Source organism: Myotis yumanensis, unplaced genomic scaffold, assembly GCF_028538775.1.
Source record: "Myotis yumanensis isolate MYYU_CA2020_CCGP unplaced genomic scaffold, mMyoYum1.0.hap1 SCAF_9, whole genome shotgun sequence".
NCBI classification, from domain to species: domain Eukaryota; kingdom Metazoa; phylum Chordata; class Mammalia; order Chiroptera; family Vespertilionidae; genus Myotis; species Myotis yumanensis.
Window position 1 is genome coordinate 27,342,448 of NW_027223760.1, and position 24,012 is coordinate 27,366,459.

The 24,012-nt window shown below is 42.6% G+C and overlaps 1 pseudogene; it reads left to right on the plus strand.

The window, feature by feature from the left end:
* The first annotated feature begins 1,713 nt into the window (after positions 1–1,713).
* On the plus strand, positions 1,714–1,828 carry LOC139017149 (U2 spliceosomal RNA; annotated as a pseudogene).
* Positions 1,829–24,012: the final 22,184 nt, after the last annotated feature.

Consider the following 24,012-nt stretch of genomic DNA (forward strand, 5'->3'; position numbering starts at 1 on the left):
ACAAAGTCATAAGCAAAATAATTGGTTCTTATTATAAGACGCTATATTTTAGGGTATCAGCAGCAACAGCTACCTGCTATTAGTTCACTGAATTCTTTCACAGAACTTATCTCACTTTACTCACAACAACCCTGTAAGACAGGAGGAGCAGGTATATTATTCTCATGTTCTGAAAGGGAGGAAATGGAGCCACACAGAAAAATAATGAATTGCCAGATGTCAAACTGCTAATAAATTAAAAAGTTGGGTCTAGAATAGAGGTTACCTTGACCCTCTAGTCAAAATGTACACATCAACTATATTGTTTTGTTTAGAGCAAGCTGAGCCGTGATTCCTACCTTGTGGAGTCTTGAGAAAGTTAAATAGGATAATATATCTAAATGTCTAGCATAGTGCTTGGCAACAGAAGAAAATTTAAATTAGCATTCAATTCCTAGAAGAAACAGTTTCCTAACCCCACTTCTTTCTTCTCCCTTGGTGATGGGGGTGCCTAACTTTGGGTGTTTCGGATTATCTTAAACCACCTGAAAGACCTTTACTAAGTACCTATCACCAAGAATGGTTTGTGAACCTCACTCCAGGGAAGGGCTTAGCCAACTTTCCCTATGAAGAGGTCTAGCTAGTAAATATTGTCATCCTTGTGGGCCATACAAACTGTTAAAATTACTAAACTCTGCTGTAGTGCGAGAGTGGCCATAGGCTATATAAAAAGAATTGGGTGTGGCTGTGTTCCAACCAAACTTTATTTACAAATATAGGCAATGGCTTGATTTTTTCCATAGGCAAGAATATGCCAATCCTCACTCTAGAGCGATGTCATTGGTGGCCTTATTAGAATGTGAATGTCCATAGACGTTAATATCATTTTTAAAAGATGAGAGATTTGCATATCTAAAACACTCTAGTTTGAGGGACCAACCACATTTAGGCCCCATTATTTAATCATTGCATGAGTAGGAAGTAACTTATAGACCAGCCTTTTGAGTGCATGGACTGCCTTGTTGAAGAGGATTATCTCCTCCTACTAGCACTATGCCTAGCACATAACAGGAACCTCAAAGCCTTCTAGATGCTCATTAAGACACATTCTCTCCTTTCATAATAAACCATTGTAGATAGGTACATAGAATGCCAGTCAGAAACTACGTTTTCCAGCCTCCCTGGCAGCTAGAGTGGGCATGTGTCTAAGTTCTCACTAATTGTGAACAAAAGTGAAGAGTTCAACTTCCCACCTCACATCCTTAAAAGGATTTGCTGTCCTGGATTTACTTTCTCATCTTTCTTCCTTATAGTTGGCACAAAAACATACCAGAGACCTAGCTTTGATCATGTAAATGAGGACAGTGCTTGAGACCAAGGCTTCTCAAGCCTAAGTATGAAGTTGGACCCTTACCTACCCACATATGAAAAAATTAACTCAATACGGATCAAAGATCTAATGTGAGACCTTCTTAGGCAAAAGCTTCATGACATTGGATTTGACAATGATTTCTTAATATGATACCAAAGGCATAGGCAACAACAGAAAAATATAGACAAATTAGACCATAAAAATTAATTTTTTGTATATCAAAAGACAATATCAACAGAGTAAAAAGACAGCACACATAGTGGGAAATATTTGTAAATCATATATCTGATAAGGGATTAATATCTAAATATATAGAGAACTCCTAAATCTCAACAACAAAACAGCTTATATCAAAAATGGACATCACTTCTCGGCCTTTTGGCTAAGATCAAGTGTAGTATCTGTTCTTATCAGTTTAAAAATGGACAAAGGACTTGAATAAACATTGCTCCAAAGAAGATATACAAATGACCAATAAGCACATGAAAGTATACTCAATATCATTGATCATTAGGAAAATGCAAATCAAAGCTACAATAACTCACCACCTCACACCCTTTATGGTGGTTACTATTAGAAACAACAACTACAAAAAACAGCAACAGAAAACAAGTGTTGGTGAGGATGTGGAGAAATTGGAGCTCTTATGAACTTTTGGTAGGAATGTAAAATGACACAGCAGCTGCGGAAAGAGTATGATGATTTAAAAAAATTTAAAAGTAGGATTACCATATGATTCAGCAATTCTATTTCTGGGTATGTAGCTGAAATAATTGAAAGTAGGGTCTTGAAACACTATTAGTACAGCCATGTTCATAACAGCATTATTCAAAACTAGGGGCTCAGTGCACGAATTCGTGCACCTTGAAAGGAACTGTGGGCCAGGAGGCTGCAGTGGGCACAGGGGCGGGTCTCGGCCCATCCTCCGCTCTCCTGCCCAGCCCCTCCTGCTGCAGCCCCCAGTCCTCTGTCTGCCAGCAGTCCCGCTCCCGCCACCACCACTCCCACGTGCTGACAGTGCCAGCCCCGCTCACACCCGGTGATGGCCTGGAGTGATTGGGGCTGGCACCGTCAGAGGATGTGAGTGGTGGCTACTGCCCTGTTCACCCCTCAGGAGCAGGGGGAGGTGGAGAAGCCCTGAGGGCGATCAGGGCCAGCAGCTGCCACTTGCACCTGCTAACTGGCAGTGGGTGCAAGCAGTGGCTCCAGTTGCTGCAGCGGGTGTGAACACCAGGTGGGACTGCAGCATGCGGGAGCAAAGAATTTTCAGTAAACTCCAGAGGCTCGCCCCGATGACAGCGACTGGTGCCCTGCCTTGGTCTGGCATCCCTGCTCACCTGCTCCACCCTGGTGGTCAGCACATGTCATAGTGACTGGTTGTTCTGCTGTTCGGTCTATTTGCATATTAGCCTTTTATTATCTAGGATAGCTAAAACATAGAAGCACTTTAAGTGTTCACTGACAGATGAATGGATAAGCAAAATGTGTTGTATACATGCAATATTACTCATCTTTAAAAAGGAAGGAAATTCTGACAGATGCTACAACATGGATAAACTTTGAAGATATGCTAAGTGAAATAAGCTAGTCACAAAAAGACAGATACTGTGTGAGGCCACTTATATGAGATATTTAGAGTAGTCAAAATCATAGACAGATAGTAGAATGGTGGTGATTTCTTGAGGCTGGGAGAAGAGGGGAATCGGAGTTAATGTTTAATGGGTACAGAATTTCAGTTTGGCAAAATGAAAAGAGTTCTGGGGATGGATGGTGGTGATGGAGCACAACATTGTAAATGTATGTAATACCTCTGAACTGTACACTTTAAAATGGTCATGACGGTAAATTTATGTTATGTGTATTTTACCATAAGAAAAATTGAAAGAAAAAAAAGAATCACCTGAAGAGTTCGGTAAAACACTGGTTCTTGGGCCCACCACCAGAGTTACTGACCTAAGAATTTAAATTTCTAACAAGCTCCCAGGTGTCCCTGGTGCTGTCCATCCCTGGACCATACTTTGAATAGTGCTGCCCAATGGGAAAGCAGATTAACAATAGGAAAGGAATTTGGGTCACCAAACGATCTTATGTAACAGGGAAGAGAGATTAAGCCTGTGTCGGTGTAGTGTATGCCTTTTGTCAGAGCAGCTTAGCTCTCATCCTAATTCAGCTGGTACTCAGGAATTGTTTGTTGGATGACTAAATACATTAACCATTGTGTGTTTATGGGCCAAAAGTACAGATTGGCCTGGGCTGCTTGGTTCTCCTGGGTCTACTTCCCTCTCTTCCTACATGCTAGTCCAAGATGGATGATCCTAGCTACCAAAAGGACTGAAATCAATAGCTGGGGTGTGGGCAAGGGCAGTGCAGTTCACTTTTTGCCAACCATCCCCATATAGAACTCAAGGACGGATTATCTCGCAGGGAATGATGGGTGCACAGGCTTGCTGAGAGAGCTTGATTCCGAGTGCATGAGATGGAGAGACAAATGGGCATTACTAGACCAGGGAGGCGCTGCTGCAGTGGGAAAGAATGTTGGTCATGACCACTTCCTCCTCTTTATTCTGCATTGGAGTTAAATGCTGGCCTTGCCCAGATATCATGCTGAGACCTGGACCTCAGTAACTCTAAAACACACACCCTTTTCAGAAATTTGTAATTTCATCGTTTCTTGACCAAATGACTCCAACCACAGAAAGGCACGAATTTTCCATTGGGATTTATTCTGCCACTCCCTTTTGGTGGGTAAACTCTTTCTCGCTTGCGTTTGAAACCCCATTCATTATATGAAGTATAGGTTTTTCATAACTGATTTTAAAGTAAGCTTGTTATTAAATATGCATATCTTGTCTTTCTCACTCCACTTTATAGATTTGAGACCTGAGATACAGAGCAGTGTATGGCTTAGAAAAGCTAATTCATTTTTTATTCGGCCTGTAGACCATCATCTGGGCTTTGAAGTCTAAAGATCTAGAATTACCCACCCTCTCCCCCACTCACAGCATGGCCAGACCCTGATGCAGAAAAGCAATCCAAGACTTCCAGTTTCTGGTTGCAATTGAAGGCTAGTAAATTGGGAGAACAGGATGGAACTGTTTCTTGTCCAGGCAAACAATTTGTAATCATTACGAAGTCTGAAGCTAATGAAAAGCAATTAATCCAATGGCAAGTGTTGCCATAAATTTTGTTCCCAAAGTGAACACATGATACAGGCATGATTCTTGATTTCCGATAAAAAAGAAAATGTGGAGCTATTATTAAATACAAAGGAAAACAACGTGAAAAAAATGCCAGAAGATAGAAGGAATGAAAGTAGGAGCCCCAGGCAGAGGGAGGGAAGAGCTCAGGGAAGGGGGGTGGGGTGGGGTGGGGAAGAAGAGGGGAAGGGGGCGCTCTGCTGTGGAGCTGTGCCAAGTTGAATCAGTTTCCAGGATGGCCACACTAAGGGGCAAGGGACAGAGCTGGCTCCTCCCTCAGGAATCCTGAGCCAGGACCTCAGCAGGCTCCCCACCTCACTACTCCCTTCCACAGGGAGTCACATGGCGCCCTCTCCTTATGAAGCAAGAAATAAAGAATGACTCCTCATTTCCTGGAACACTTGAGACCACAGGGGAGTTGGCAAAGGCAGGGGAAAGTTAAAATTTTCTGTGGACTAGGAGAACGGCGGGGGGGGGGGGGGGGGGGGGGGGGGGGGGGGGGGGGGGGGGGGGGGGGGGGGGGGGGGGGGGGGGGGGGGGGGCGGGGGGGGGGGGGGGGGGCGGGGGGGGGGGGGGGGGGGCCAGAGGGCCCCACAGCTACCTATGTATCTCTCCCTACCAGGCAGAAATTCTGGCAAATGTAGGCAAGGGCTTTTGAGATAGCTTGCAGTTGAAAAGTCAACCAGGGATGCTTCAAGTTTTGCTTACAGACCCAAATTATTACGTGGAGATTTCTGCCTGTGAGAGATCAAAATATAATTTGCTCTTTGGCCATCTTCAGGATACCTTGAATGAATACCTAATATGATCACACCATCTTCCCAACCACTAAGAAAAAGTGTCTCCCCCCCTTCTTCCATCACAGATGCCTGAAATTCCTTTAATAAGGGATATAAATTTTTGTAAAATCATTAGAGATAAAATTTTAAAAGCAAATACCACTAAGGAACAGAGTATACTGAAAGACACTCATTGGCAATGAAAAAGTGGTCAGTAAATTGAACCACAGATAAAAGTTATTGGTGGCAGATTCCCCCTTGTTTTGACAGAGGAAAGGGGTGCTAAAGCTGAGGAGGGATCTCTCTTGAAAAAGAAACAAGAGCAGTGATTGTGTGATTGTACTAAGGGTTGTTCTGAGGGTTGGGGGAGAGAGAACAGGACACTTTCAAGCTGGGTATGGAGGTATCTTTGTCTCATTGGAGTATTGGTGATAGATAATATTGTCTGCATTTTATGGAGATTTGGGTGCTTTCTTTCTTAATTCTTTTATAAAACATCATCTGAGCATTCTGTAGAGTTATTATTGAGACATATATGTATAATAGACAGGTAGTAGCACAGCACGGGGAGATGCGAAGGACCTGGCACTGGGAGACCAAGATTTAGGCTCTGGCACCAACGAGCTGAATGGCCTGTGGCCAGTCACTTCATCTCTGAGGCTTAATTGCCTCGGACAGTGCTCTAGCTCATGGTTTTCTTCTTTCTAAATGGAAACATTTTCTTTGAAAGCAGTTTCCCCATTGGAACTGGAGGAGGGGGTCCCAGGACCCTTCCCATTCAGCTCCCCGCTTCCTCCCCCAGCCCTTGTGGTGCTCATCGGAACCTTTTTATGGTTGGAACTGCGTTGGCTCAGATGATGGCTCAAGTCTCCTTGAGTTCATCAAAAGGTAGCTTTGCTGGAGCAGCGTCACGGTCTTTGAGAATCTGGCCATCTTGTGTTAGAATAAGGCGCACATCAGCTTTATTCTGCTCAGGTTGTGCATGAGAGTGAGGAGGCTGCTGCTAGTGGGCCTGCAGGTTCCTCCAAAAGGTGGGTAATCTCTTAGCTGCATAGGCTTCCAGAAGATATGGAGCTTCTAGGGACTTTTATTAATAATTCTTTCATTAAGGACAGCTTCTACTCCTCACATCTTCTATTCACAATCACATAATCTCCTGACTTCCAATTCAGCTCCTTCTTGCTAGTCAACTTGTCCTTTTCCGTCTCTGCCATCCCATTGGTGCTTGATAATAAATTTTGCCTTTGGTGTTTCTACCACATGTCATGGGTGACTTACATGGTCAGAATAGCATACCTTCCGTAACACCTGAGGGGAGGTGTTATCCATTCATACCCCACTCCCATTAGGTATAGACAAAACAAACAGGACATCTGTGCTCTTGTCCTGAACCTGCTACTAACTCACCATGTTGCCTTAGAGAGATATAGATACAGATACATAGACAGGTATAGATGTAGATGTAGGTATAGACAGATCTATAGATATAGATATAGATATAGATATAGATATAGACATAGATGTAGACATATACATAGATGTAGACGAAGACATAGACATGGACATGGACATAGATATAGATACACACATCAAGGAATCTTTTCAGGGTCTCAATGTCCCATTTGTTGACAATAAGCATTTATTGCTTACCTTTTGGGAAAGCAAGTTATTAAGCACTGGAGAGAATAAGAAGTGGCATTAAAAGAAGAGAAGTAATGGTACCGATTCTCTTAGTCTCCATAAAAATCAGAGGCACGTCCAGAGCCACATCACTTCCAGAAGAGAAGCCCAGCACATCCTTAAACATTGAAGCAGGATGAGAGACATTTGTATTTGAAGCAAAACTATTCTGGCAAGGAGATGTGAAAGGAATCAGAGCAGGGAGAAGACACAGGGAGATCAACTCCCCGAGTGTGTGGGAAGGCAGACCCTCGGTGTGATGAGGACCTGTGCCAGGAGTGACATCTCTCCCCTATGAGATCAGCACCGGGCAATGGGAAGAACTTGGTCTGGGGATAGGAGACTGAGAAACCTAGGGGCTGCCACCAGTTTTGCCCTCAACTTATCAACAAGAGGCTCTAAGATGAGGGTGGGGCCTGACCGTCTATGTGGCCCTCCCTGATCCATGTCATCTGTGACTCTCCTTCATCCTTTGTGACCCAGAGGGGCCACAGTCACTAGGCATGTTTCCCCGTGTTCTTTGCAAGCAGTTTAACTTGTCCCCAGATCCTCCTAGACATTTTCCATCTTGATGGTTGAAGGTCATTAGAGCAGTCCCCGATGGTGAAAGCCCTACCTAGGAAAATTGTGTAATAGTCACTAGCGCTTGTGTGGAACTTCTGTGCAAGCCATGCTTACCTGCCTTATGTATATTACGTATGAAGTAGACACTATTGTCATTCTTATTTTATAGAAAAGGAAACCGAGGCACCGATAGGTTAAGCAAGATGCTCAAGGTCATGCAGCAACAAGTGGTAGAGCTGAGCCTCAAACTTGGCAGCTTAGTTCTGGACCCCATGTGTTATACCACCAAATTTCATTACCTCTCTATTATAAAGCAAGTAATGATAGCAATGGCACAGTCACATAGCAAAGGCCATGAAGCACTTGGCCTTTCGGAACAAGGAGAGTTTTGAGCTCGTACAAGGAGGTGTCAGGTTATCTCAGAGTGTGCTCAGGGGCCTTGGAGGATGTCACAGCTACTGTATACATGCGCTGCTGCCACAGGATCGATTTCTCTCTAAAAATGAACAGCAACAAAGAAACACGATCATTTGCAACTTTAAAAAGAAGCTAGCAGCTATGGGAATCTGGAAATAATATCCCCTTAACTCAAAGGGCTGATGCATTGGTTTAAAAGGGGCTGACTTTAAAGCTGGTATGTGAGTTTACTGGGGCCATTGGCAGGGATGCTAACAATTTATGGAATGCATTTTTGGAAAGGATTAGGGGGAAAAACATGTTATGTCTTACAAACCCAGAGTTAGGAACACAGCTCTAAGGGGTGAACGTTAAATATCAAGCTTTCAGTATGCATAGTTTTTAAGGGAATCGGTTTGCCTTCTTTCTTCTCCTTTTCTTTTTCAGATCTTACCCAAAGGATCAAATTCAGGCCATACCGGATGTGCCCAAATCATTTCCATCTGACGCCCAGGTCAGCCCAGGAGGCCTGGCCTTGAGGAGCGGCTCCCAGTGAGTACTAGTTGTGAAGGGATCAAGATGGAACCAGGTTGGTTGTCTCTGTTCGGCCCGGTCCAGGGCCTTGCTCGCATCATCTCACTGGGTTTCTTCTGCCAGCTGAGTTTTAGAAATGGGCTGCTGCTGACATTCTGGCCATCGATTAAAATAAGGAAAAAGAAGCTCTTCATTTGTATCCCACTTTCCTCCCATCTCTTCCTCCTCACTGCATAAATGACGTGGTTCCCACAGAGTAAAGTTTGCAACACATGGATAAATTGAGGCAGAGAGAGGTTGACTGAGGTGTGCTGGCTCTGCTACATTGTTGAGCAACGAGGAAAGGGGAATACATAGATCTCTCTGTCGAGAACAAAAGCCCTGGTAGCTATGTTAAAGCAAAAGGAAAACAACAGGCTTTTTAAAGGATCCCTCTGTTGCTATTTCTAGGAATGCTGCTTGGAGCCCACCTGCCTGGCCCCAGATTTTCACAGCTCCCCAAAACACAGAGAGCCTTTTAGTTCTGCGTTTCCCTCCACGTTGACTATGCAGGATCAGACGAAACACACCTGGCAGAAAGGAGCCCAGCTGCTCCTGAAGGCAGCAGTGGTTGCATCAGGGGTGGAAGTGTAACAGGGAGGCAGCTTCTAAACCAGTGGTTCTCAACCTTGGCTGCACATTAGAATCACCTGGGAATCTTTTTAAAATCCTGATTTCTGGGCCTCATCCTCCAGAAATTCTGTTTCTTTGTTATGGGGTGGGGCCCTGGGCCGGGCGTGCACAGAACCCCTGCCTTTGCTGGGAGAGACTCTACCCGGAGAGGCTTGTTTCATTGCAGACAGTGGTCTGCCCTGGGAAGGGCCCTTCGACATCCTGCATTCAGCTCTCTAGGCTGTTTTCCTTTTTAAACACTTTATTTTTTTCTTAAGCAGTATTAAGTTCACAGCAAAATTGAAAGAAATGTACAGAAATTTTCCATTTATATACCCCCTGCTCCAGCAATGCATAGCCTTCCCCATTATCAACATCACTCAACAGAATGGTACATCGGTTACCAAGGATGAACCTACACTGACGTGTCATAATCAACCAAAGTCCATAGTTTACCTTAGGGTTCATTCTTGGTGCTGCGCATTCTATGGATTTGGACAAATGTATAATGACATATATGTATCAGTATAATGTCACACAGGGTATTTTCATTGCCCTAAAAATTCTCTGTGCTCTGCCTGTTCATCTCTCCCGCTGCTCCCCAACCCTTGGCAACCACTGACCTTTTTATAGTGTCCATAGTTTTGCTTTTTTCAGAATGTCATAGAATTGGAACATACAGTATGTAGCCTTCTCAGATTGTGTTTTTTGTTTCCACTTAATACTATTCATGTAAGTTTCCTCCATGTTGTTTCATGACTTGATAGCTCATTTCTTTTTAGTGTTGCCTAATATTAACATCGTCTGGGTATACAACAGTTTATTTACCTATTTATCTACTGAAGAACATCTTGGTTGCTTCCTAGTTTTGGCAATAACGCTACTATAAACAGGTGTGTGCAGGGTTCTGTGTGGACATAAGTCTTCAAATCTTTTGGGTAAATATCAAGGAGCACAATTGGCAGATCATATGGTAAGAGGATGTTTAGTTTTAACCACCAAACTGTCTTCCAAAGTAGCTCTGCCATTTTGCATTCCCTCCAGCAGTGCAGGAGAGTTCCTGTGGCTTCGCATTTGCTATCTAACTGATAATGTCTTGTTTTAAATTGCATATCCCTGAGGACATGTGATGTGGAGCATATTTTCATATGCTACTTGTCATCTGCATATCTTTTTTGGTGAGGTGTCTGTTAGGATCTTTGGACCGCTTTTAAATCAGGTTGGGGGGTTTTCTTTTTTTCTTTTTTTAAATAAATCTTTATTGTTCAGATTATTACAGTTGTTACTCTTTCCCCCCCCCCCCCCATAGCTCCCCTTCACCAGGTTCCCACCCACCCCATGCCCTTATGCTCCCCATTGTCCTCACCATAGGTGTAAGATTTTTGTCCAATCTCTTCCTGTACCCCCACACCCCCCTTCCCCCTCCAAGAACTGTCAGTCCACTCCCTTTCTATGCCCCTGATTCTATTATATTCACCAGTTTATTCTGTTTTTCAGATTTTTTTATTCACTTGATTTTTAGATTCACTTGTTGATAGATATGTATTTGTTGTCACTTTGTTGTTTATAATTTTTATCTTTACCTTTTTCTTCCTCTTCTTAGAGAATACCCTTCAGCATTTCATATAATATTGGTTTGGTGGTGATGAACTCCTTTAGCTTTTTCTTATCTGTGAAGCTCTTTATCTGACCTTCAATTCTGAATGATAGTTTTGCTGGGTAGAGTAATCTTGATTGTAGATTCTTGCTATTCATCACTTTGTATATTTCTTGCCACTCCTGTCCGGCCTGCATAGTTTCTGTTGAGAAATCAGCTGACAGTCATATGGGTACTCCCTTGTAGGTAACTAACTGTTTTTCTCTTGCTGCTTTTAAGATTCTCTCTTTGTCTTTTGCCCTTGGCATTTTAATTATGATGTGTCTTGGTGTGGTTCTCTTTAGATTCCTCTTGTTTGGGGTTCTCTGAGCTTCCTGGACTTATAAATCTATTTCTTTCACCAGGTAGGGGAAGTTTTCTGTCAATATTTCTTCAAATATGTTTTCAATATCTTGCTCTCTCTCTTCTGGCATCCCCATAATTCAGATGTTGGTACACTTGAAGTTGTCCCAGAGGCTCCTTACACTATCTTCATATTTTTGGATTCTTTTTTCTTTTTGCTTTTCCGGTTGGGTGTTTTTTGTTTCTTTGTATTTCAAATCTTTGACTTGATTCTTGGGATCCTCTAGTCTGCTGTTGGATCTCTGTATATTATTCTTTATTTCAGTCAGTGTATGCTTAATTTCTGATGGGTCCTTTTTCATATCCTTGAGGGTCTCACTAAATTTCTCAGAGGTTTCTAGAAGATTCTTGATTAACCTTATAACTGTGGTTTTGAACTCTATATCCAGTAGTTTGCTTTTATACATTTCTTTCATTTGTGACTTGTTTCTTTGTCTCCGCATTTTGGCTGCTTCCCTGTGTTTGTTTCTATGTACAGAGTAGCTACTAAGTCTCCTTGAGTTGACAGAGTGGCCTTGTGTGGTTGGTGTCCTATAGGGCCCAGTGGCTCAGCCTCCCCAGTCACTTGAGGTGGATGCTCTTGGTGCACCCCTTTGTGGGATGTTTGCACAGTCTTATTGTAGTTAAGCCTTGATTGCTATTGGTATCACTGGGAGGAAATGACCTCCAGGCCAATTGGCTGTGGTGATCAGCTGTGTCTACACTGGAAGATCTGTTGTGCAGGAGACACCCTTATGGGGCAGGACTTGCTTCAGTAGGGCTTTGATGCTCACTGAGTCTGCCCTTGAGTGTGTCTCTATGGATGTAAAGAGTTGTAATCCGTTATCATCTCCAAGGAGGTGCAAGGTCAGCCACGGTCTGGGGCTGCCAAGCAGGAGCTACAGAGACATCTGCAGATTCCTCCTCTTTGTATGGGTTTGGAAGTGCCCAGACGAGGCCCAGCTGTGAAGCAAGGCCGCTCCTGCTGCCAGGTAGTGGGCCTTCTTTTGGAATCTCTGGGGCTCTCTGACCCAGCTGCAGTTTGTTTTAGGCGAAAGGACAGGCCATTCATATGCAAAAGCCGATGCCCACAGCTTGGGTGGGGTTGTAAATTGGGAGGGGCGGGGTCTCTGAGAATCACCAGGGTGGAGCAAACAGCAATGGTTTCCAAGAAGTCCTTGGTTCTCCGCGTCCCACGCGCCCGTGCAGGAACAATGATTGCTGCGAGCACCTCTAAGAGTAAGCCGCTCTCACGTTCCTGTCCTAATGCCAGACAGTCCAGTTTCTCCCCGTATGTGTCTGGGTCCCCCAGAGTCTCGCCCGTAACTGGAATTCAGAGCAAGCGGGAGCTTGTATCTCCCTCCCGGTTTAATTAGCAGCACATCCAGGTGCCAGCACTTTCTGCGCCTCCGAACATATTACGGGTCTCAATGCGCTTTCTTCACCTCTCTAGTTGTAGAATTTCCACTCAGCCAGCTTTCTCGTGGTTCTGGGTGGTAGTTGTTCTGCCGTTTAGTTGTAATTTTGATGTGGTTGTGAGAGGCAGCAAGTCTAGGTGATTACCTATGCCGCCATCTTGGTTTCTCCTTTGGGGGGTTTTCTTATTGATTTTTAAGAGTACTTTGTATATTTTAGATAACAAAGATTTTATCAGATGTTTCTTTTACAAATATTTTCTTTTAATCTGCGACTTGTCTTCTAATCCTCTTTTCATTATCTTTCACAGAGCAGGAGATTTAAATTTTAATAAAGTTTGGCTTATCAATGACCTCTTTCAGGGATTGTGTCTTTGATGTGTCTAAAAAGGCATACATACCCAAGGTCATTAGGTTTTCTCCTATCTTCTAGGAGTTTTATAGTTTTGTGTTTTATATCTAGGTCTATGATCCATTTTGAGTTAATTTTTGTGAAGACTCTAAGACCTGTGTATAGATTCATATTTTGACATGTGGATGTTCAGTTGTCCCACCAGCATTTTTTTAAATGTAAGTTCTTTATTGTTTAAAGTATTACATGAGTCTCCTTCCCACCCCCAACCCCTCACCCCCATTGACCTCCAACAGCATTTATTGAAGAGACTGTCTTTGCTTCTTTGTTCTGCCTTTGGTCCTTTGTCAAAGATCAGGTGACCATATCTTTGGGGGTCTATTTCTGGGCTTTATGTTCTGTTCCATGGATCTATTCATCTATTCTTTTGTTCATACAACCCTGTATTAATTACTGTAGCTTTATAGGTTAAGCATCAGTCCTCCAACTTTGTTCTTCCCTTTCAGTATCGTAGGCTATTCTGGGTTGTTTGCCTCTCCATATAAACTTTAAATCAGTTTGTTGATACCCATAAAATAACTGATGGGATTTTGATTGGGACTGCATTGGGTCTATAGATTGAGTTTGGAAGAACAAACATCTTGATAATATTAAGTATTTCTATCTATGAACATGGAATACCTCTCCATTTATTCAGGATGTTTGAAAAGGAGTGATGACAGGGGACATTTCTGCTTTGTACCTGATCTAGGGAAAGCCTTGAGCTTCTCACTATTAAGTATAATGTAAGCAGTATGATTTTTGTAGATAGTCTTTAGCAAGTTGAAAAAGTTCCCATCTATCCCCAGTTTACTGAAGTGTTTATTTTGAATGGGTGTTGGATTTTGCCAAATTCTTTTTTTGCATCTATTGATATGATCATGTGATTTTTCTTTTTTACTCTGTTGCTATGAGGGATTTTTTAATATAAAAAATTTAATATCATGAAAATGTACTTTAAAAAATGAAATGTTTCTATCATCCACATTATATACTTTTGCTATTTAAATTGAGAGACTTTGTAAAAAGAGATTTGTTTTTCATGTCACATGGAGCAATCTGCTCAATACCGGTCACATTTCACTTTCTAGAAATCAAATAAATCACCTCATGTGCAAAACATACAGTGCCTGACACCAAGAAAAGTGCCAAGTAGCATATCCCTGCAGTAGTGTTTAAACTTTCTACTTTGAAATCATTTTAGAAGCTTCAAGGGAGTTGCAAAATTAGTGCAGAGGGTTGTTGTGTATCTCTCACCCTACTTTTTCCAATGATAACATCATACATAACCACAATATATGATCAAAACTGGGACATGCCCCTCTAGTTTTACATATTAAAAAATGGAAGCTTGGGAAGGCTGGGTGACTTGCTCAAAGGCACAGAGTGAGTGAGGCAAGTTGGTGTCCCCCACAGGCACACCCTTCACCCCACTGAGGCAGGCAATGGCAGTTGGCAATATCAAGGCTTTGTCTGAGTCCAGCTTCTGCTGCTGATGAGCTGGGTGATTTTGGACAAGTTCCTTAACCTCTCTAAGCATCAGTTTTCTCATCTGTAAAATGGAGGTAATAGTAGTACCTACCTTGAGGGATTGTCCAAGGGACTGGGAGAAAGTCTACACAAAATGCTTGACAAAATGCTTGGCATAAAACAAGAACATACTTTCCTTGGGGGCTTCTTTGTTCCTGGTACTGTTCTAGGTACTTTCTATGTGAAATTATTGATCCTTATAACAACTCTAGAACACATCATCATCATTATCTCACAAGTGAGGGAACTGAGGCACAAACAGTTCACAGACCTCGTGAGGGACAGAGCTGGGGTTCAGGGCTTAGGGTTGTTGCTTCCAACCTCCCGCAGTCAAGACTAAGGAGCAGAACTGCTGCCATTGCTGTCCCAGCACGTGGCCTCCCACCTGGACGCTCTGGCTTGTGCAGGTGGCTTCTCTGAGCCATCTCCCTAGTGCTGCCTGGGTGTGAGCTCGAGTCCAGGTGAAGAAACAGTCCCAAGGCACTTAGCATTTGGCCACCATAAGCCCAGTGGTTAATGAGCTACTGGGCTGCCTTCACCAAGCTCTTGGGCCTTGGCGGAGCTCAGCAATCGTCCAAACTGAGGATCTCTGCCTTTTCATGACCAGGAACTCCTTTCATTACCTCCTTCCTTTTCTCTACCTCTTGGGCCCCCTTTGTCTCAAAAGATTTTGCAATTAAATCTTATAGTTGTTAATTAGTTGAGCTATGTTTCCATTTTTTAAAAATTAATCAAAGATATGTGCAATTACCAAATAGAGTCATTGAGCAGCAAAGGATAACCAATGTCATCGCATGGGGTTAATAGAATTCTAGCTCAAAGCAAACAAAATTTGACAGTTTGATGAGCCTGTGCAGGCTTAGCAGGCAGGGGTAGGACTTCAATGCAACTTTTAAAAATACTGAAAATAGTTTGAGGACTCCTAAGGGTTTAGGAATCCCAGGGACTTAACCCAGTCCCATAAGATTCTAAAGATTCCAGAAAATCCCCTATAAAATATAAATACACTTTATTATATGTGCTTTATGTTGGCCTAAATCCCCTTTTCAATATCTTAATCCCACTCTACTTTAAAGTTTGATATTTACATGAGAATCTCTAAAATTTAAGGATATCCAATTACGTTAAAATATTTCTACGCACATATGGTACCCAGGTGCATAATAAATGTAGAAATCATTATTTTTAAAATAGTGGCATGTAGTTCCCTTCCTAGTCATTCAATCTCTGTCTACCAACCACATATTTTCAGCCATTTTCCTGTTCCTCTCCAGCCTTTGGCCTCATGTTCCTTTTCTTGTTCATAAGTCTGTAGTACAGTAAACTCTTAACAAATACATACTGCAATAGTCAGGATTCTCCAGAGAAAGAGAACCAGTATAGAGACAAACATAGAGGGATTTATTTTAAGGAACATGACTGTGGAGGCAGGCATGTCTAAAATTTGCAGGTAGTTCTGGGAAACTGGAAATTCCAAGAGCTGATGTTGTAAGTCTTCAAGTGAGGAACCCAAGGCACAACCAGTTCACAGACCTTCCTCTTCCAAGGGTGGAAATCAGCAAAAAAAAATGAACCAACTTCATTTAAATGTTCTGTTGGCTGTTTTGGTGGAATGCATAAACAATTCACCACCAGACAACAATGCATGGTCTGAAAGGAATAAGGAATTAAAGAGATTGTGTGCTCAACCTGTCAGGGAAGGAGAGCACTGTGACAGCCTGGCACAAAAGTGTGGTTCAATTGTTTGGGGCTTTATGTAAGTGATGGGATCTGGGGTGTGAAGAGAGATAAATTACAAAGAATTGCTGCTTCCTGGAGACCAAGAAAGCCCTGAGTCAGACACAACTAAACTGAACACTGATCTACTTGCTTCTATCAGTAAACACTGGTTACTTTAGTGAGAAAGAAAAGAGGAACATAATTAAAACATATCTAAAAGAGGAACATAATTAGTTTGTTGAAATAATGATTCTTGTTAAATACTAAATGTTTGTATCTCCCACCCTCACCCCCACACACAGACTCATATGTTACATCCTATTGCCAGTGTGATGGTATTTGGATGTGAGGCCTTTGGGAAGTGATTAGGTCATGAGAGTGGAGCCCTCATGAATGGGATTAGTGCCTCAAAGAACGTGTTACACCATCCACCAAATGAGGACACAGAAAAACAACAGCCATCTGTAAACCAAAAGGTGAGCTCCCACCAGACACCAAATCTGCTGACGTATTGATTTTGGACTTCCAAGTACTGCAAGAAATATACTTCTGTGCTTAAAAGCCACCGGGGCTATCATATTTTTTTTAATAGCAGCCCGAATGGACTAAGGCAACAAAGAACTGCTGCCCATGAGATACATGAAACAGAAAACTTGCATATTTACAACGGTGTTTGTTGAAGCAGAATTTTACCTGGACATCATCTAAATGACAGCACAGAAGAAGTAGGAACTGTTCTTTCCTTTGGAACAAATGGTTTATTGAGTTGTATATAGTCTTGGCCTTTGACACCCATCTTCATAATTCCGCCTTCCTACATCTCATTGCACAATCGATGTTAGCATTTCAAATTGCCTTGGGGTAGTACAATAGCTTGACAAAAGTGGAGGCACAACCTCTCTTTTTTTGTTTTCCTTTTTAATAATTACACAAAATTCACCAAGTATAGAGTTAGTGGTTGGGTTTGGGCAACTAAATTAAGCCAAGCTCACTGGCCCATCCATGGATCAAAGTATTTAGCCCAGTTTTGAACCATTGAACTAGACACCAGAGGTCCAAAGTTCCTGAGCCTCTAGGTGGCACAGCCCCCAGAACATTTTGGCAGTCACAAGCCCGACTGTTATGTCATCCACTGGGAAGTTGAAACGTGTGACCAGAAATATCTCCTACGTGGTGGTTTATGTCCATTTCCTCTGACATAGCCATCACCAGACATCACTGTAGGGACCATTTGGCAGCTTTCTGAAACCAAGATGGAAACCTAGAAAGTTAGGAGATACCCACGTTGGAGAAGAGCTGGAATTGATTAACTGTTGGTGATGAAGTCACTTATTTTTTGTCAAGAGTAGAGACAGGGAGATATTTTTAAGAGACTGAACACTTTTTGTTTTATCAAGGAAACCCTGAGGCAGCCCAGACAACCCAAGCAAGAATCAAGATGACCAATACTTTCCCACCAGCCAGATATCTGACCAGGCTGGGAAGAGCAGTCTCACAAGAATCAGGGAGATAGGCTGCCTTTTTGTCTAGTCACTGTGAGATGACAGGGTCACAGGGTCACTCAGATCTGTTTGTTAATCCTTGTGCCCCCTAAACTGCAGGGTGGCTTGTTAGATAGGAGGATAGTGAGAGGAGCTCTACAGAGGGGCAGCCTTATCGAGACTCTGGGGTCCCCATCTGGCTCTAGCCCTGTGCACAGACACTCTGCAGTATTTACTAATACCTGTCATTAGAAAAATACTGCTCTAGACCCTGAGGGGAGTTACAAGGGCTGTAAAGGTCCTCACCATTCATGAGAGTGGAGGTATGACTCTATACAAAACCAGTCAATAGAAATGCAGGTGACCATCAACTTACCATCAACCTCAGCCACACAGAGATCTACACAAATACCCCACCAGCTCATTAGTGGGACACACGGCCCATCTTAGGACTAGAAGCAGACTCAGCAATCACTTGGAACAAACCTCTGCCCAATTTGCAGATGAAGAAATGGGCCCAGAGAAGGGAAGTTCTGTGCCCAATACAGTTAGGAGGAGGCAGAATCAGAAGTAGTACCCCAGGCTGTGGAGCCTTCCAGGGTCCCCAGTCCTGCCCTTGCTTGCCTGTCTCCTCTTGTGAGTCATGGGAAAGAATGAAGTGATAAAAGCCAAATAACCCAACAATCTGGGTTTTAATCCCAAAGTGCTTCTCAATAGTCAAGACAGCACGTGGCTTTGCCTCTTTTTCACCTGTTACCTGACAGAAGAATAAAATGACAAGTTACAAAAATAGCATGAGGATAGTCTTGCCCCTGAACTCTACTTGTATCTTCCTAGCATAGTTATGCCAGCCTTTCTTCCACTCTTAGCACTGCTTTCTCACCAAATCTATGCAAGCATGCTAGTTAAAGTTTAAGTGCTGGAGCCAGGGCCCTTGCCCTTGCTGGCTGCGTGTGTGTGTGACCTTGAGCAAGTCCCTTAAAGGGCAAGTTTCTCCCATACTTGCCTATTTGGAGAGTAAGGAGGTTGGACCAGATTCTCTCAAGACTCTGTTTAGCTCCATTGTGACGGTGCTTCTATTTATTAAAGAATTTTTAAAAAAAAAAAAATGGAAAATGTGCCAATTAGAGGAGGAGGTGGGTTGGAGATCAGGCAGTGGTGGGAGAAAGATGGATCAAAGAGCCTTTTCACTCAGCTCAAAACCGGCTTCTCTTCTTTCTCCTTACCTTGCTTTTGCGATGCTTGTGACGACAGAGGAAGAACACAGGACCTTTGAGTTGCCACCGAGGAAGACTGTGTGGTCAGGAACATGACCAGGAAGCCCAGGTTACATCACACAGCAAGTGACTGGCTAAGGGTCTGATGAAGGTTGGCTGTTTAGGCCCAGGCCAGAAATGGAGGGTATCAGTGAGATATAAAACTTGGGATGTATCAGCTGGGGTGGACTAAGTGATCACCAGGGTTACCCCTCTAACTAGCTTGGATGCCATCTGCGGGGGAATTGAAGCTAATGAACGAGAAGGCCTGGAAATGGGGCCCAGCGGTCTGCAATTTCACCAGCACCTCCGATGATTTTTAGACTTAGGTTTCAAAACCACTGATGTGGTCCATCCCCTCGCTTACAAATGAGACTCAGCTAGTTCTTTTTTCTCTGCTTCCTTCTAGTGTAGTGGTTCTCAACCTTCTGGCCCTTTAAATACAGTTCCTCATGTTGTGACCCAACCATAAAATTATTTTCGTTGCTACTTCATAACTGTAATGTTGCTACTGTTATGAATCGTAATGTAAATATCTGATATGCAGGATAGTCTTAGGCGACCCTTGTGAAAGGGTCGTTCAACTGCCAAAGGGGTCGCGACCCACAGGTTGAGAACCGCTGTTCTAGTGGTTATTCAATGTAGAGAAGTTGAGTTTGATGCCAGCATTGCTCCCTCTTCTAAGCCACAGTGTGCAGGGGGCTAGCAAATAAGTAGAAGAAATGTGGGTGAGAAACAGCTAGAACATTCTTCAGGCCTTGGGCAAAGGTGTATTTTCTTTTCTTTTGCCTATTGCCCCTCCCCCCTCCGAAATGTATTAATGCTGGTGTGCACACATGGCCTCAGGTGTTACTAGGGTAAGAGAAAAGCTTCCTGAGAAAGGAGACCCTCACCCTTCACAGAACTCATGGAGCAGGTCAGAAGGGGCTGTGGAGGGGCTGGTTCCAAAAGCAACTGTCCCCTCCCCACCCCTACCTCTAGCAGAGCCCTGACCTCCCACTAAAGCCGTTTCTCTGAGATCGAGGACGGAGAACAAGCTGCATGCAGATAAAAACATCCGTCTCTTTTGCAGCTGACTCACTTGAGGTCACCCCAGGGAGCAGCAGGCCTCTGTAAAAGGCAGGAGCAGCGTGATTTGGGGCATGTATAAATTAGGAAATGTGTAGTTCTAAGGGGGAAAATAATGGGTAGTTTTATTTGCAGAGCCAGCAGACAAATTTGGCACTCTGTGTGCTAAGACTTTTAAATATTTACAACCAAGAACCTGCAGGAGTAATGAATGTTTCTACAGAAACCTCTCAGATGGAGGACTGCAAGCTTGCAAGAGCCCTTTGCTGCATCAGCTTTCTATGGGCCTTCCAACACCTTTTCCTTTTGTAATTAATGGCTAAATTCACCTTAGCAAATACTATATGGTAACATTTTGAATGCTTCCAGGGATCCAGGGCCTAGGATACAGCCATAGTGCAGAGGTAACAGCTATCCAGCAAAGAGTTCCCTTTGCAGAAAAGTAGGTGGAGATGCTCAACCCATTGCAATTTAGCATTGAGGGCTCCTGAAACCTTCTTGCCCTGGAAAGTCATTCTGGAACGTATTTCAGGAAGCCTGAGAAGTTCATGTCCTCTTAGAACTCGAGCCACTCATAGGAAGTCATGACCAAACCCCAGCTCCCAGGAAGAGGCTTTTTGGGGATAGTGAGACTGGGGAGTTTGTGAACTTGACCTTCCCAGAGTACTCTGGAGAGGGGAGGAGTGGACCCAGAACGACACACTCCATGATGGCACCTTTCTTCTGCTCTCCATAGTCACCAATGAGAATGCCTGGCCCCCACTGGAATATTCCACCAGGGAAACAGTCCGAGGAGAGTGTAAGCAACTTGTCCCAAGTCCCACCAACGTCAGCGGCAGGGCTAGGATTCTAATTCACATTCACCTGACCTCAAAGCCACACTGCAGGATATAAGTGCCTATGGGGCCATTTTCAAGTGCTCATGAAAGTAAGATTATGTTTTTAATTATTGAGGAGTGCTTCACTGGACCTCAGGTGCCTTATCTATAATTTGGAGCCAATAACACCCACCCACAGAGTTGCAGTGAATATTAAATCAGATAACACGTGTGTGTCAAGCATCCAACATTTTTTCTGGAACACAGAAGACTCATAAAACCAGAGAGCTATTATTTTTATTGTATTGGGGGAGTAGAAAGAAATGAATGGGTTAGTTGAAGTGTGTGCTTTTTTTTTCTATGATCCAATGCAGAGACAAATCAATGATCTTTGGGAATTGAAAATAAGTGTTACAAATTGTCAATTTGGACTTGACAAATCTTTAAACCAACTGACCAACCAAAGAGTGATTTCTAGGGTCAGTTGTAAGATATTGGATGGAAATGTACTTAAGACTGTTTTGAATAGAAAAGCAACTTACAGAGTTATAAATATAAATAGTAAAGGGATGGCAAACACACACACGCACACACACACACACGCACACACACACACACAATAGCATAATAGTCAACCTGCCAGACCATAAGAAGAAGATGACCATCCTTCTTTCCACATGTAATGAGCACCCACTACATGCTGAAAACTGTGCAACACATTTCTTTAATGACAGGTGAAGACCATCCCAAAGGAACCACTTTAGCAGAGGATAGTAACATGACTAACAAGTTTCCATCAGTAACAGCTGCTTGTACTGAAGCAATAATAGTTATTAGGAAAGCTTTTGCAAATATGATGTTCCTGAAATCAAGACATTTAATGATTTGAATGGAAAATGTTCGAAGATGTGTTTAACCCTACCAATCAAAAAATGGGGGGGAAAGAGTAGGATTTATTTGTTTGTTTGTATGTACATATTTTTGGTCTTCCTGCACATATGTAGCTGTAGGGGTTTGTAGAAGGAATATCAGAAAAATGTCTTGCAATTTCAAAAAGTATATGTATTAGGTAAGTACCCGTATTAATAACATATGTAAAAATTCACTCAAAATAGACCAAATACCTAAATGTAAGACCTAAACTATAAAACTCTTAGAAGAAAACATAGGGCAAAAAGCTTCATGACTGGATTTGGCAGTGAATTCTTGGATATGACACCAATGACACAGGCAGGAAAATAAAAAAAATATACAGATTGGGTTCCATGAAAATTTTAAAAATTTGTACCACAAAAGTCCCTATCAACAGAGTGAAAAGGTGATCCACAGAATGGGAAAATATTTGCAAATCATATATCTGATAAAGGATTAATATCCAGAATATATAGAGAACTCCTAAAACACAATAAAACCAACCAAAAACAACTTAAAAAATGGGCAAAGGACTTGACTAATATTTCTCCAAAGGAGATATACAAATGGCCCACGAGCACATGAAAAGATGCTCAACATCACTAATCATCAGGGAGATACAAATCAAAACTACAATCACTTAGCCGTTATGGCTCAGTGATTGAGCATCAACCTAGGAACCAGGAGGTGACAGTTTGTTTCCAGGTCAGGGCACATGCCCAGGTTGCGGGCTCCATCCCCAGTGGCGGGGGGGGGGGGGGGGGGGGGGGGGGCGGGGAGCATGCAGGAGACAGCTGATCCATGATTCTATCTCATCATTGATGTTTCTATCTATCTCCCTCTCCCTTCCTCTCTGAAATAAATAAATCAAAAATAGAGTTTAAACATCTACAATGATATACTACCTTACACTCTTTCATATGGCTATTGTTTTTAAAACACACAGAAAATGGCAAGTGTTGACAAGGATGTGGAGAAATTGAAACTCTTAGGCACTGTTGGTGGGAATGTAAAATGGTACAACAGCTGTGGGAAAAGATACAGTGGTTTTAAAAAACTTAAAAATAGAACTATCATTTGATCTAGCAATTCCACCCCAAATCATTGAAAGCAAAGAGATATTTGAATACCCATGTTCAGAGCAGCTTTACTCATAATAGCTAAAATATGAAAGCAACCCTAGTGTCAACTGATGAATGAATAGATAAGCAAAACAGTATATGCATATAATACAGTATTATTCAGCCTTGAAAAGGAAAGAAATTCTGGCATATGGTACAACATTGATGAAACCTGAGACATTATTCCAAGTGAAATATGCTAGTCACAAAAAGATAAATATGGTATGATTCTACTTATATGAGGTATGAGGTACTTAGAATAGTCAAAATCAGACACACAGTACAATGGCGGTTGCCAGGAGCTCAGGGGAAAGAGGGAAAGAGAAAATTAATGTTTAATGGGTACAGAGTGTCAGCTTTGCAAGATGAAAAGAGTCCTAGAGATGGATGGTGGCGATGGTAGCACAACATTATGAACATATTCAATACCACTGAAGTGTACACTCAAAAATGGTTAAGATGGTAACTTTTATGTTATAGTATTTTACAACAATAAAAGGAATTAAAAAAACAGGAGCAAAAGCTAAAAACTAAAGGTACTTGTGGCCAAATGCTCTGTGAGTCAAAGACAGAAGTAGTTTTATGAAGTGAGACATTAGATCCGGGAAAAGCTTCTTGGTATTTGAATACTATGAGCCAGTGGTCCAAAGCTTTAAGAATCCATGAGCCAGGATAATTTTTTTTTTCAATTACGGAGTGTGGAGCCAATGAAAGGTTGACAATGTTTGATTGTGCCAAATAAGAGCATTAAAACAACAACAACCCTACCATCTATTATCATCACTTTTCCACAAAAGAAAGGACTTTTTACATCTAAAAAAAGGTAAGAAAATTAACTAAGAATGAGAGAGACTTCTTTCCAGGAAAGGTTATTAGATAACCTCAACCTGTGGCCTATGTTTCTGGCCAATATCTGTTCTTTCCTTCCATGAGATGCTGCAGGACTGTATTTCTCAGCCCCCACACGTTAGGCAGGACGATGGGACTAGTTCTCACCAATGGAGGTGCACCGGGATGCATGCCACCTGTGGGCCAGGGGCTAAGAGCAAGTGTGCCCTTTCCACCCTTCTTTCCCATGTCCTGGAAGATGGCAGAGTCCCTGAATGGAAGGAGTTCAAGTCCCAGAATGACCAATGGGACAGTTGTCACCTTCATGAACTGTGACAGGACT